The sequence below is a fragment of the Hypomesus nipponensis genome, chromosome 18, assembly GCF_054491055.1.
Source record: "Hypomesus nipponensis isolate SF chromosome 18, ASM5449105v1, whole genome shotgun sequence".
Classification (NCBI taxonomy): domain Eukaryota; kingdom Metazoa; phylum Chordata; class Actinopteri; order Osmeriformes; family Osmeridae; genus Hypomesus; species Hypomesus nipponensis.
The window spans coordinates 19,506,131-19,518,789 of record NC_140378.1 but is presented as its reverse complement, the minus strand read 5'-3'; the positions used below and the strand labels follow the sequence as shown (position 1 = coordinate 19,518,789).

Genomic DNA, 12,659 nt, shown 5'->3' with positions numbered 1-12,659 from the left:
GCTGACTGGGTCCACTAGGGACTGCCTGGGACCACTAGGAGGCTGACTGGGTCCACTAGGGACTGCCTGGGACCACTAAGAGGCTGACTGGACCAGAGGCTGTTGGGTATCTCCTAAGTATTCTTCCACCAGGCCAACCCCCCCCCCCCATTCCTGTCTCTCTTTTTTTCAGTGTCTCTTGTGTACACTCTTTTCTCTTTTTCTCTCTTGAGCTCATGCACTCTTTTTCACTGTCTCGTGTTCTCTCTAACTGCCTGTCTTTCTCTCTCTTTTTCTGTCTTCCTCGTCTTTCATCTGCCTCTTTATTTCCACCTTCATATCACTCTTGCCTTTCTCCCTTTCTTTTGTCCACATCTCTGTAAAAACACTCCTTTCTCCTCTTCCCCCTTTCATTATTTTGCAGCAGTTGGTGTGTTCGTCTTGGCACCGAGCCATGACCTGTTTGATGTGGTTTCCAGAAGTCCTGAACTGCAGTCCCTGGCCACGCTTTCTGTCAACGCCAAACCTGCTGGCTCTTTAGCCTCCATTGACTGTTTTTAACCTCCTCCTTCTTCCTGCACGCTCGAACAGCTGCTTGTCTCCCCTCTCTGCACAAACACTTAGATTCCTATTATTTCGGGTAGCATTGCGTGTAGCAATGCGCGTGTCTGTGTGTGTGTTGGGGGGGGTGACTGATGAAGATGTTCTTCACAGTTCACATGAAGAGAAATTGAGCTTGTCGCTCGATATAGATATTATGTGCCGTTTTACAGTACATTTCCTTCTGGTTTTGTGGTTGAAACGGGAGCACATTTCGCTTAATTTTATGCCTTATCTTTAACAAATAGCACTATCAGTCATTCGCTTACAATAAACACTAACACAAGTAAATTCCTCAGGAAGTTGAAACAGCAAGAGAGGGTGTGGGAGAGAGAGTGAGAGAGAGAGAGGAGGAGAGAGAGAGAGAGAGAGAGAGAGAGAGAGAGAGACAGAGAGAGAGAGACAGAGAGACAGAGAGACAGAGAGAGAGAGAGAGAGAGAGAGAGAGAGAGAGAGAGAGAGAGAGAGAGAGAGAGAGAGAGAGAGAGAGAGAGAGAGAGAGAGAGAGAGAGAGAGAGAGAGAGAGAGAGAGAGAGAGAGAGAGAGAGAGAGAGAGAGAGAGAGAGAGAGAGAGAGAGAGAGAGAGAGAGAGAGAGAGAGAGACGTGTGTTCAATCAGCCCTGAACTCGACTGCTTCAGTGACCCTGGCAGAGGAGAGACACTGACCCTACCTGGGCGTCTGGTCCATCCTGTACCAGAGGGTTCACAGGGGAAACCGATAGGGCGATGAGCCGTCTCGCGTTCACACGGAAGAGGAAGAGGCAGGCAGACAGGACAGGATATGGATTTGGTGGCAAGGCTGACAAGGCCTACCTCAGGAAATGAATATTCCTCTTTAAGAACACACGGGGACACTTACGCTGAAGGGCACCTCAGAGGAGCAGCTCAAATCCATCCTGAGCGTTTATGAAAGCTCACGCCACGCTTGCACGGACACCTTCATGATGATGGTCCTCTTTTCAGAAGGAATCCATGATGATGGTCCTCTTTTCAGAATGAATCCATGATGATGGTCCTCTTTTCAGAATGAATCCATGATGATGGTCCTCTTTTCAGAATGAATCCATGATGATGGTCCTCTTTTCAGAATGAATCCATGATGATGGTCCTCTTTTCAGAAGGAATCGTGTGAGCGGGGGCAGCTGTACTTGGAAAGCGTCTTGTTAGCGTGTGCGTTGGAGTCGTTATGTGCTTCTCATGGATGTGTTTGTCCCGTTTTATCTTGCACGTATCACGCGTGTTTATCCTCGAAAATGAGTAGCGACAAAGATAAGCATTTCTAATCATTTGACTTTGTTTGGTTTTGGAGGTATAAATATCGGTTTCATTGAAACCAGTGAGGAGATTGTTCCGGAGTGGACATCCTCCTTGTGTTGGATGTTGTCTGGGCGGGGGAGAGAGACCAAGCATGGCCGCAGGGCCCGGTGAAGGCACTGGCTCGTTTGCGAGGGCAAACGCACACACACAGGGAACAGACATGGCTGTCACATCTACCTCTGCTCCCTCTGTCACCCCGGGGCCTGTGCACAGGGCCAACCCCTGGACACAGACACACACACAGACACACACACGCACAGACATGCACACACACACTGATGCACACGCACACACTAACACACAGACATACAGGCACACAGAAATACACCCCCACAAACACACACACAAACGCTACACACATACGGACACAAGATGTGCGCATTGGATTTGTTTCCACACCCTCCAAAAAAAGGCCCTAACACTTCCAAGGCAGTTGTTGTCTTCCTTCAAAAACTTGCCATTCGACCTTTCCTACTGGAAAAGCAGCCGAATTAGCCCAAGGCCTCCACTCCATTTATACCTCTCCCAGATTGATCAGTGATTGACTGGTCTGGCGCCGGGCTGAAGTGTAACTTTACATTGGAGAGGATAAAGCTTTAGCGGTTTTCAATAGTATTTCAGGATATCCTCACTGCTGCTGTTGCACTTTGTGGCAGGCTAACAGCTGCCACCAGGGTTAGCGCAGCAGCAGACCCTTGTGAGTGCTCCCCAGCTCTGGCCTCACGTCACGTGGACCCGGGCCTGCCTCCCCCAGCTAGCTCACATTCAACACAACTGGCTGAAAACGGGCCAGGATCAGAAATCTGTGGTGTCAGTTCAGTTCAGGCGAGACAATACAGCCAGTGGTTTTCCATCCTACCCAACACCCCCCCCCCCCCCCCCCCCCCCCCCCAAATTCAAAGCCTCATCCCACATGTCCTGATATTGTATTCAGATCATAGACAAGCACTTTTGATTTACTGTAGTCATTTTTGCTCTTGTTATTTCAGTTTTTTACTTCCTGTTGACCAAAGGGAATGAGGTATTTAACTCGGCTTGCTCACGATTTGACAACAACGCCTTGGAATTCATTCAGATGTAAAATTAATTCTAGCGGATGTTTTCAGTGGGACTTTCTGCTTTCTGCTTCTGTTTGTGTTGCTCGTAGTTAAAAATCCGAGAAAGATACAAATGATTGGACTTGGCTCAGTAGCTTCAGTGTAGGGGGGAGGAGAGACTTCTGGATGGGGTTCAGTGCTTTCAGGCCTTTTGAGGGGTTCTGTGTCAGGATTTATGTATTTAATTACGCTCTCATTTTCTTAATGTAAAAGAAAAAAAACAAGAAAAAAAAAAGAACAGAGATTACGGAGAGAAAAAAAAAATGACACAGCAAGCCTATAAGCCTGTTGCTGCCCTTGCACTGAAAGTTGGACACACTGCCAGAGTTTATCTTCCCTTGAACTGGGCTAATACTTGTCTATTCTGATTAGGATTACTGTGTGTGGCAGTGGCTCAAGACCCAAGACTGGTAATCTAATAAATCAAGATAAAAAACTCTGAGATTGGTTTACAGAGGGCTCAGATTGGCCATCTCAGAGAAACAGGGATTAAGACAGTATTTGGTGCTTCTGCACAGACACAGTCCTGGGTGAAAAGAGAGAGAGAGGGAGGGAGGGAGGGAGGGGGGGGGGGAAGAGAGGGAGAAATGGAGGGAGGGAGGGTACAAGGGGGGGCTTGAGGAAAAAAAAGAAAGGTATAGGAGGGGTGAGGGTGAGAGAGACACACAGAGGGAGGGAGGGAAAGAGAGAGAGACGGAGGGAGGGAGGGAGGGAGGGGGAGAAGGCCTGGGGAGGGCTTTATATTGCCGAATAGACAGAAAGTTTAACTGAGACTGACAAGGTCAGGTTAGCCCTTGTACAAAAGGCTTTGTTCCATAGGCAGATTAAAGGGCTCTTCCACCGTTTTTACACTTTTGGATCATGTTGAACATGTTGGAGTTAATCCCGTCTGTGAGAGAAAAAACCCAGTTGTCAGATGGATAAGTGTTACCAGACTACGCTGCCTACCGGGCGTGCTGCATGTGCCACAGACCAAACACAGCACGTACTGCACCTTCACACACATCGCCGTTGTTATAACACTTCACCCAAATAGTTTGTGATCATTTTAGGGCTTTATTTTCCTCACATAGCTTAGTCTGTGCCGGCATTGAAAATCACGCGCCGCGGTGTCGTCGGTCCAGGAGAACTTCTTATGAAGATTTGAGGTTGTTTTTTTTTTTTGTGTGTGTGTTTCTTGCTGTTGTTATTTTTGTTCTAAACCTGGACAGACGTAAGCCGTGTGATGTCATTGTCCACTGCATTGGCACAGCAAAAGACGGAGTGTGAGGGCTTTAGTCTGTCCTCCTCACCAGGGCACTTTATCTTATTAGACGTAGGATAATGATGTCAGAACAATCTAGACAGCACGGATTGGACATTTAACTGAGCTGATACCTACAAGATATTGTCCTTTTCTGTGAGAGAGCTGTAAACTTCCGGCTGGTTTTTACCCAGGTGGATGTATATACTGGTGTTTGTCTCTGAGTAGTAAACACAGGGTGTAACGCAGGAAAGGATCGTTATTAGAAGTTGTCCATGAGGTGGACATGGAGGGTTTTATGTTATCTTCCTGTGGGGGGGAAAAAGTGGAATAAAACGTCTCCCTGGCCTGACATTGAGTTTTCTCTGCTGATGTTGGTATTTCAAATGCAGTTTTGCAGATCAAACACGGAATAGGCTTTTATCTTTTTTTTTCACTGACTTAATAAGTAACATCAGACACCGGGCATTCTCTCTAAATCCCACCAATAAAAGGTTGAGAAAGCTCGACAGCTCATCCCAGCCGGGCTGGAAGAAGAAGCTCCCTTCTTCTCTTTCTGAGAGATCTGTTAGCAATATCACTGGGCAATTAACAGGGAAACGAGAGAGAAATGGAGAAGCCAATTACTTCTCTGAGTTAGCTAAAGGCCATTTTAAACTGTGTGCCCATGACATAATAATGTTTATGGTAAATATTATAGTCGAAGATGGTGAGTGCTTGGCGTGAGAGGGAGAGAGAGAGAGGGGGGGGGGGGGAAAGGCATCAATCTCAGATGGAGAATAATTTATTAAGATCTGAGATGCGGCAATTACGTGGAAAGGACCAAAAAGAAAAAAAAAAAAAAAAAAATGAGAAGCCAACTCTCCAGGAACAGCATACATGATTGCAATCTTGATTAAATCCCCCTGGATCTAATGAGTTGATTTTCTGCTGTTAATATTGCATTGGCTGATGATGGATTCGTTAAGATAATGGAACGAAGCTAAAATATAAATGACTCCCTGTCAAGGAGCAGATTCTCGTCATTTTCTCTCTGACACCTCCACCGTGGGGATTTGGCAAGGCCTTTTTGTGTTTGGAAACCATCAGGATGTGGAATACTAATTCCTCATGTGAGAGAGAGGCTTCAAATGCTGCTCTGCTCGCCCCTCTGTTCTCTGTCAACACCTTCCTCTCATCTCCACCTTGATGAAGGAGGTCGAACTTGGAACCCAAATGTTCCTGTTCTAGAACACCACGCCACAACTCTGGATTCCACAGCCGTGTTCCGACGATAATCCTGCAGTTATGTTATTTATTTTATTTTTTACAGTCCGATGACTCAAAGTCCATAGAGATCCGTTATCTAAATCAGGTAATGCACTGAAACAGCTATACCATGCTCTGCAAGCAGTAGGCTCTTGGTATTGACCTGTGTTTTTGAGATGAATTAATAATGTCTCTCCCGTTGGTGCTGTAGACACCAGCTGAGCTGGTCTCTCTCTCTCTCTCTCTCTCTCTCTCTCTCTCACACAGTTTTAAATGGGCTGTCACTTAGGTCAACGAGAGCAGTGAAATGTTCAATGCATACAGCGTATTGATCCCATATTACACCCGAGTCACAACAGAACATGTATAATTTTGCTCTCAAGTGTGGAGCGAACCTAATGCAAAAAGCATTAATAATAATTGGTGTGTTTGTTGGGGGGGGGGGGGGGGGGGGGGTGGGGTGTAGAGTGGGGGGGTTCTAGACTGTGAGTAAAGAGAGATGCCATACCATCTTTCATAGTGGCAGGGTCATGATGTCATGAATCAGGCACAAGTCAGAGCAGTTGGGTTTACCAGCTAATGAAACATGCATGGCAGGATCCTAATATCTGGGAGCAGGTTGATGAACTGGGCTGGAGACTGATAACAAATGGATCAGTCAGAATGAAGTCGTGTTGAACAAGACTCCACAACCGTGGCGTGTTTGATAAGCCAGCCCACAAAGGAAATATATGAATCAAAAGCATAACGACCACTGAAGTGCCACCCAAATGCAAATGACGGCGATGGTAACGCCGGCGTTATAAGAGTTGTTTCGATGTGAACATACTCGCTCCCTTATAAGTGGGCTTTTATTTCCGTCATCTTGGTAATCACCATTGTTGTTAGGTTTCATGCTTGGCTTGACCCTTCCATTGTGCCGATTATGATATTGTTCCTGTTTTTTTCTCCCTGCGCTCTCTATTACCAGGGAAACGGTCTGATTGGCCCATCCCCCAGGGTGTCCTTCTGGGTGTCAGGCTTTTGTCCTTTAACATGGTTTCGCTAAAAAGTCTTTTTTAATCAATCAAGGAGCGGGGAGAAAATGGGCTTTGTCACGGCCAGGGTCTTGCCCCTCCCACCCCTCCCGGTGACAGCTCCTCAAAAAAAGAGAAAAAGGAATATTTCGGGGGGGGAAACCGAGGTTTCCATGGCGCCTGCACTTGTTGCGCATGGCTCACTATTCTTGGGTCCAGCGTGAGACTGGGGTTTCAAAGGGACGGACAACTGAAATTAGGCGAGGAGGGGATAGTGAGACTGAGGGGATATCTGCCCTTCAGCCCCCCCCCCCTCCTGGTGGGGTTCTGCCCCAGGACAGAGCAGGGCTCTGGGGAGACCCAAGTGACAACACCCAAAGAGGGGCCTGCGAGCTGCTGTCAGAAATGTATGAGCTGTGTCATGAAGAAAACGTCCCATTTCTCATTGTGCCTTTCAGACGAGCCTGCTGGAGATGAAGGCCGCACGGCGCGGGGGGATCTTCTGGAAGCTTGGGTTATTCTGGTAGTGTGGCCACTGTTTCGTGTAATTAGTGGTTGCTTTTTATTTGAACTGGGGTCACGTAAACTTAAAGTTTTCTAGGTTTGCACGTGAGAAATGAAACCAGGAAACGCAGACAATAGTTTAGCAAACATTACGACACAGGATTGTTTTCTCAAGCCGTTCAGCTCCGTGGACTAACTATTTCTGTTTTCCTGTTATTCGCGTTATAAGAGTTTTATACCCCACCAACACACAAACAAGTACAATATTTGCTTGACTTGTTCACTGACTTGCAAGTTGCAAAGTCGGTTGAATCTCTTATGGAGCTTAGGTTTGCATTCGGTGTGTTCATCGCATTAAGGTAACATGCACTTTGGTAGTGTGGGCACTGGTATACTTCAAGCTTGAATTACTTTGAGCTATTTTTGCACAAAGTGATCTTATAGCAGGAATGTTGTTGACAACGATTACCTTCTGCTCCACCCTCAGTTCCTCTCACAATTAAGTATTCCTCCGTCTTTGGGAAATGGCTGCATGAGGTCAAGGTTTTTGCGTGTCAGGACTCCTTTAAGCAATTTGCAATCATTTCCATAGCATCACCCCCACTCACAATAACAAAACAAGGTTAAGCACTTTTTACCACATTTTCTACACGTGCAGTTGAAACGTGGCGAGACGTTCAGTATGCTGAAAGAAAAAACGCCGTTTAACAGACACAAAAAAGAGAACTCAAGCCTCTGCTGTGATCCATACCATTGCTACGACACGGATTCAAACAGAAGCAAGCAGTAGCATAGGTCTTGTGTCACACTGCCCACTATATCTCCAAGGCTGAGAATCCTTTCCAAATCAAGGCTCCACAGTAATATGTTTTATTCTTTCTCTGAGATGTGCAGCAATGTGCTGTCAGTCTGTTTCAAAGGTTAACAGAGAGCCGGGATATGATCCTTGATGGGATTTTATCATGCCAGGCATGTCCTGTTTCCTGATGAATATATTAAAATTATTACTGTGCAAACAGAGTTTCTAATTACTGACCTGCTTGCCATTGTACTGGCGCGTTCTTCATGGGCTTTTTTTCTCCCCCTGTTCTCCCTGTGTTGTTTATTTATCTGCACCAGTGAATACAGAATAGTCTGTGCAATGTCATTTCCATCCACATGAAAATGATTTCGAAAATGCCAATCTTGCCTATTATACAGTGTAATTACTTGTCTGCTTTTTGATGCTATCATATCTTTAGCCAGTGGGGAGGTTCTTGGAAGCATTGAACATCTTTGTGAAGCTAGTCATCTGTTGCTTTTGTTTTTGAGGTTTTTTTCCCTCGTTTTCTTTCCTGTCTGTACTGATGAAAGTGTGTATCAACTGTAATTACCCTGACGATGGTGGCGTGATTTCCAGTAGTGTCTCTGCCTGGCTCCATGCTGTGCGAAGGACAACATGCTTTTTCTCCATTTTGTAGGAATGCAGTTTATGTGTATTTTGAGTTACTTCAGGAAAAGACTGATACTGTACATTTGATGGGGTTGTTGCTCGAGAAAATGACTTTTAGAGGGTTTTGGTGATCCTAGTGAAATATGTCTGACATTCTAATTATGTAGGCCAACGATCTTCATACTGAACAATCTGTTCTCTCTTCTGAACTCAGAAAGTTCTTTGCGGAACGAGTACACGGAACGAGTACGCCACATTCCTGTGTTCAAAACTGGCTTTTGTACTTTTGTAAATGATGCGGTTCATCAGGTTTCTCCACCTGACGTAAAGGAAGGTTAATCAGACACCCACCACTCAGACATCTTGCCCCGCGCTCTCGATTCTTCTTCTCTGGTGGAGAAGCACCCGGGCTCTTCCAATGGGAGGGCAGCACCTTGCCGTTCAGACGGGGGATAAGGCCAGAGCCTTGTTTACTGCTGTCTTCCTGCCGCGCTGTGCGGGGCCTCGATCAGGGCACTCGATAGGAGACGCAATTTAAAAAGAGGACACCGTGGCTCTGAACAAAAACAATTAAAGGAAAATGAAAGACGGCCCCTAAGGGTTAAAAATAGAAAATTAGCAACATGCATTGCTGGAATCCACAGCCCCCAACCCCCCAATCCTCCAACAAACCCCCTCCCTACTTCCTTCTACAAACTTACTGGCTCTGCATTGTTATGTATGATCAGATCTGCCAGTTCTCCCTCTAAGCTCCTTGTCACATTTTGACTTAATGAAGTGCAACTTGGAAGGGAATTGGGTTCATCATGCTAGTCGCACGATGCTCCCTTGTTGCAGCAAACAGGAGTGGCGTGGGACCGAAATGCTACAGCGCGAGTCGTTATCATTCCGGTCAGCCTGTTTAACACAAAATTAAACAAAGAACTAATTAGTGCCTCATGAATTAATAACTGCACTGTTGCCGAGTAGAAGTTCGGTTGCTGAGGGGAGATATAAAATAAGTAGGAAGATCAGGTTGGAATTATTATTACTTTTTTCGGGGTTGCCTGGGCTCTCAAGGTTAAAAAACTTTGGAGAGGAGTTGGAATGACTCGACAGGTTCTGACAAACTTAGTTTGAGATCAGTAGTTCACGTGGGGCCTGTGGTGTCTCTCCAGTGGCAGGTTGCTCTACAGTGCATGCTGGTGTTTGAGCACATTTTATCAATTCAACATAACAACTTAAATATATATCGTTTGTTGAAAGTACACATGTGACACGACTACATTCTCTATGGCTTATTTCAAAACCAGATCTTTAGTGATAACACACTTATAAATATCATATTTTCTTCTATCCTATTTGAAATGCGTTCTAACCATGAACGCAGGAGAAGGAAGCGGCTTGTCTCCCCTCGGTCTGCAAGAATGTGTTGATCTGGTCTCTGCTAACAACAGCTCCAAGGTCATGCCTGCCAATAAACCCCCCCCCCCCCCACCCCCCTTCAGATTTTAGGATTACCGATTCTAAGCAAATTATTATTGGCGAGCTGTGCTAAAATATGAACAAGACTGGTTTACTGGACGCTACACCTGCTCAGCGTGCTGAATGGAATATGGGCCTCCCTCCATCAAATGTTAACCCACCCCCCTCCCAGCCCTCCACCCCCTCCCAGCCCTCCACCCCCTCCCAGTCCTCCACCCCCTCCCAGTCCTCCACCCCCCTCCCCCTGCCATCCCTGCTGTGATATTAGGGCTTCCCATCTGCACTAAATGGCTCTACATAGGGGGCCATTCCAACTGGAGGACATTTCTTTGGGCATCCCTTAATAGCTTCAGGGTTTTTCCTGCATAGAGAAAATGTTGGCGCACCAAAGCCGTTTTCCTTAGCGCCAATGACAAATCCCGAGCGCCAAAGGCAAAAGTGGCCACTGAACTGTCATTCCGCTGCGAGGGCCAGCCCGACGTGCACAAATACACCTGTAGAAATGCAAATAGAATTTCCACTCAAAATGCTGACAAAAGTTTGATTTATGATTTCAAACTCAGCCTCCATGGGTATTCTTAACCTGGAATGATAATATATAGTGCAGTGTTTCCTCTATGGCAAAATCTCTGCCGCCACGGTATCAGAAATCAGGCTGTACAACATTTTTGGCCGTCTTATCAGCAGTGATTGTTAGAGTGCTTGTCGGAGTATTGCTAGGACACACGCTTCACATCGCAATTGAGATTGCGTGTGTGCGTCTTTGAAAACTGTAAGTCATAGCCTATAACTTATGTTGTCAGTTTATGGGAGCCTGTTATTGTATAAGTCTATAGTCCTTGCAAGTTTAAATCAAGTTAACTGGTGATTTTCATTGTATGTATTCTTCCCCTGCTAGCTAAATTGCACATGTCTGTTGATTCGGTAGCGATTTCTGCCCTTGCTCAGGTTTGTATTTAAGGTGCATTATTATGCTGAAGTAGTTTTAATGAATAAAAAGTGGGTTTATTTTTTATGTTGGCTGCAGAATACTTAGCCTATCAAGATCAAATGAGGCAGGCAGTGTACATGCTTCAGAATGGCCTACCTTAATCGATAGGCTAGGCTACTGACCTTTTACAATAAGTTGTTACGTCAATTATTAATTGGCAGCATTTATACCATTTAGAACATACTTTGAGTGTAAAGTGTCTTTAAGTAGCCTAACTCTATTGCTTTGCGGAAATAGGACACAAATATGTGGGGTTGGGGGAGAAAAAAAAAGTATGTATATACATATACATATATATATATATATATTTTGAGCACCGAAGACCCATTTTGACCCAGGAAAAACCCTGAGCTTGGCTTCACCATTTGACTTCTCGTCAGAGGCGTTCTGAAAACGGACTCACAATATTCAGATGAAAAGTATTAAGCATCCGCGTCTTCTTTAAACTGTGTGCGTCTAGACACTGCGATGAATTGTTCTTGAGCTTTAATGATTCTCCACCTCTTTCTCCTTCTCTCTCTCTCTGTCTCTCTCCCCCTCTTTCTCTCTCTCTCTTTCTCCTCCTTTCTTTCTCAGATGAAGTAAGTCTCTATGTGGAGTGACTTGACCCCAAGGAAGAGAAAACAAGGTGGGTCACATGCAGTGAGTGGCTGATGACGGTAACCTCTGTACTTCCTGTTTACATCTACGACAGTATGAACCCCAGTCATTAATCCCCCTGGATCAATGTGTCTCAGGGTTGTAAAAATGGACAAATGACTTCGAATCCCATCGTTTTATTTTCCAACTGATTAACTGAGTGGAGACGTTGCTCACAGCGGATGGACTGATGAATATGTCGCTCTAAGAGCTCTCTCAATCTCAGGCAACTCTGATTTGAATTTAAAAAAATAAACATGAACAGGACAAGGCATGTGATCAACTTCTGGTTCCATCTTGACTCTCCTAGGCTAGTGCAGGACACAGCCTCCAGGGATTTCACCTGGATGGAAGATCTTCTGGCGTTTTCTAATAACTCCTTTGCTATATGAGAGTGCTGTAGCAATGACTACACGGCTGGATTGAAGATGTCTTTCCAACACATCATTAACTAAGTCACTTTTTACTCAGGCATTGTTATATCATGGGGTATTCAAAGAGTCAAAAAAAGTCATTATTGTGCATTCATTAGGGTTTGCTTGGCTTAGCTTCTTGTCCATGCATACTGAAGGAGGTGACCTTGATGATACTTTTGTTATTACAGTATGGTGTAAAGCACTGTCTGTTCTAAACTGACTAATGCTGAGACAAGGCATCCAGGCATTATTAGTGACACTATCACGAGAGTGCCATCTAGGCTGCATTAGACAGGGAACCAATAAGACCTGATGTACAAACTGGAACCAACTGTAGTCAATCTTACAGCAAGTGATAACTATATATATTTAGTTTGTTGTTGATAGTTGTTGCACCAAAGTTTCAGAGAAGGCTTGCGGTAATTAGACCACTATCCCTATAACACAAATAATGATCATTTCTTACTTCAACCGAAAAGAGGCGCATTGAGGCAAATACAGTTTCATTTCACTAATTGACGAGTGTAAACCAAAAAAAAAAAAAAAAAAAAAGTGCCGGGGTAAGATCTGACTCCTGAGAAGACGTTAATGACTACTGACTTGAGGAAACGGGCGGACGTTTTTTTTCTTCTTTTTTCCGTCTTCTTCTTTTTCTTGTCCCTGAGATGAAACCTGCTAATGATGTTAGCAGGACGGAGCGCAGTGCTGATGTG

The 12,659-nt window shown here is 45.1% G+C and overlaps 1 long non-coding RNA gene across 1 annotated transcript in view; it reads left to right on the top strand.

Annotated features, from left to right (window-relative positions):
- Positions 1 to 11,791, top strand: part of LOC146252609 (uncharacterized) — a 42,980-nt gene extending 31,189 nt beyond the window's left edge. Inside the window, exon 3 of the long non-coding RNA XR_014732033.1 lies at positions 11,468 to 11,791. This is a non-coding gene — a long non-coding RNA (uncharacterized LOC146252609). The remainder of the gene's footprint in view (positions 1 to 11,467) is intronic.
- The last annotated feature ends 868 nt before the right edge of the window (positions 11,792 to 12,659 follow it).